The 2905-nt window shown below is 31.2% G+C and overlaps 1 long non-coding RNA gene across 1 annotated transcript; it reads right to left on the bottom strand.

Annotated features, from left to right (window-relative positions):
* Positions 1-1611: 1611 nt before the first annotated feature.
* Positions 1612-2627, bottom strand: LOC128229334 (uncharacterized). Its single transcript, XR_008260075.1, has 3 exons — positions 2511-2627; positions 2103-2188; positions 1612-1723 (listed from the first exon to the last, which is right to left on the bottom strand). It is a non-coding gene; the product is annotated as an uncharacterized LOC128229334 (long non-coding RNA).
* Between the last annotated feature and the right edge of the window lie 278 nt (positions 2628-2905).

Here is a 2905-nt window from a genome sequence, read left to right on the forward strand (position 1 = left end):
TTGGTGACGATGCTGACCCGGGATCTCCCTGCCCGCTTTAACAATTTCTTTCCGAAAATCAGTGACTGTTAGCCTTTGATAAATTAACGAATCGTGAAATAAATAACAAGGTCAAGGATGACAGTTCAATTGAATCGGAAAACGACAATATAACGAGAGCATATCGTGTAAATGGATAAATAACATTATTAATTAGACCCATAGATGATACACCACTACAAACTTGATGTGATGTTTTGAACTTGACTTGTATTTAATTGTGTAAAGCTCAGTCGGGTTTTTTCGTTATTTTTACGAGGGAAACCCCTTTGGTATAAACTGTTTTTTACTGCATTGCAGCTGCAATATTTTGGAACTTAAAAGAGTGAGGTTCATTTAAAAAATAATAAGATTTTTTTATATTATCTTTTATTAGGAGAAGGATGTATCATCAAACAGGTTATAAGATAATATGAAAAACCCAGGAGGCTGGGACCCTATGCATTGGAGTAAAAAATTCTTCTATATTTCAGAGAATGCCCAAAAATATTTTGATTTAAGAGTAAAGACTGAATCAGGTGAATAATATGAATATTTTGTGGGGTATTTCATTTAAGTTATACTTAGAAATGTGAATAAGGGTGTTATTGTTTATGATTATCATTCTAAATATTAATAATTACATTGGACATAATTGGTTTCACCTTTGCCAACCCGATATCAGGTTTTGATATTTAGGAAGTGTTTCGGCTGATAAAATGGAAGATTTTTAAATCTACTTCATCATCATATTCACTATAATTCAGTAATCACATCATTCGAGCGGAGTATTCTCGCGATATTGATACAATACTGAGCGCACATAGCAGTCGGAAAAGCTTTTTACAAAAAAACCCCTTCTTTTGTACACATCTGATAAACTGGTTAAAAGCAGTCAACAGTTGGGTGTTTAGATGCTTTCACCACCTAAACTTTTTGTACTAAATTAATTGAGGCATTATATTTCACTTCAGAGGAATTTCTATCATATTTCGATTTCTTTTATAGTTTATACATGTAATCGTACAATCTGTAAAGAAAACATAGATTCTCTTTCAGCCAAAATAGAGGATGAAGTGACTTAATTATTCTCAAACGTCTGTATCTAACTCGGTGATTTGATTAATTATACTTCAAATATACAGGAAAAATAAATAAGATCATCGTATTCTGGAAGCAGTTTATTAAATAAAATAGATACCCGATATATGTAGCCTTAGTGTTCAAAACTATATTGTGTCCATTGGGATGGCAGTACTTTTCAAATCTGGTATACATTTATTAAGGTAAATCAGCATTCAGTAGTTATTGATTTAATGAAGTGAATCAGTAGGTTTGAACAGAAGCTGGTTCAGTTGACAAAATATCATCTCAAACACTAAGCTGCTAAATGGTGTGTCTGTCACATTAAGACATTTTATTTTGATAAATTCAAACTAATAAACTTTAACCATAACATAAACATAACATAAAGAGACACATTTAATGAATGGTGACAAACTGTATTTATGTGCAGTATATATAGCTAATGAAGTGAATGTCACTGATCTGTATAAATGATCAAATTCATCATAGCTGGTTATGTTTAATGTGAACTTCAAATATTTTGACTCCTGTTTTCTTTTTTCTTAACATATTGGTTTACATAATGGTTGCTGTTATGAGGCAGCCAGAGTCCCAGTTGTTCTGCACTTCCATAGTGTACCTTAATAATGAATTGAAAGAATAGTTGAATAAATAAATTCTTGATAAATGCTTAGCTATTACAATGTTGTGTTTTGGATTCTAAGTAATAAAAAATGTTAAGTCATCTAATATGATTAACTTTAAATTTCTTCACTGATTTCCCTCTTTGACAGAGTGAAAGAATAATACTTAACAAGTATATTTCCAGACTTGAAATGTTATATCATTCAAATTTTTACAAAAAAAGCTTTTTTTATCTTTACACAATTATTGCAAACACATGGAATCCAAAGATGCTTTAATCATTAACTTCAAGTAGTATTATATCTACCTATTTTCTATATCTTAAATAAAATAAAAAAAAGTTTGATGAAAATTTTAATTGAATATGTATTCACCTGTTCTGTTTGTGTCTAAGGATTACCATATGGATATGGTTAATACAGGAACACCTTCTTCTCAGACTTTCAGACAGCTGGACTTCCTGAATTGTTCAACTAAAAGCAATAAGTTGTCAAAAAACACACACATTAATTTCACTTCATGTCAATGTAACATTAGTTAGTAATTTATTCTGCACACAAGAACATGTACATAAAAAATGTATTCTTTAAATAAGCAGTGAAATTATAATTACTTGTTTAAATATTAGTGTAGGTCTAATTTTTAAGAATGTATTATTGTGGACAAGTTCATCAGTAACATTCATCCATGGGACAAGATTAAATACACTTGGAGAGTACTGTATTGCATTTATTAAAGTACAAATACAATGAACAGTTACACACAGGTTAAGCAGCACTTACCATCCATGATACCTGATACAGTAACTGCTAAGATATACGTCTGTTCTGTCTGGTTCTGTATGTTGTAACCCACAGTTTTTCTCTAGCAAGCCAATCGGGGCACTGCTTGCAACGCCCTCTCATTCTGTGATCACGTTGTAGTCATGTGATCACAACAACTGTTAAAATAATCTAAACATTATAAATATATTCAAATGTTAACTCAACCAGGGAAGATAGCTCAGATCATATTTGTTTCAAACTCTATGAAATGACAGTGTACAAGCTTCAATCTAAGGAATTTTTAAATTAAGCTACAACTGCTAGTACATACCAATAAACTCTGCTTGTATCCTGGATGGGGGTCATCTGGTTTCAAATCCTTTATGATATCGGTATTGTAGGAATTCCGGTTG

The sequence above is a fragment of the Mya arenaria genome, chromosome 1 (assembly GCF_026914265.1).
Source record: "Mya arenaria isolate MELC-2E11 chromosome 1, ASM2691426v1".
In the NCBI taxonomy this organism is placed as follows: Eukaryota; Metazoa; Mollusca; class Bivalvia; order Myida; family Myidae; genus Mya; species Mya arenaria.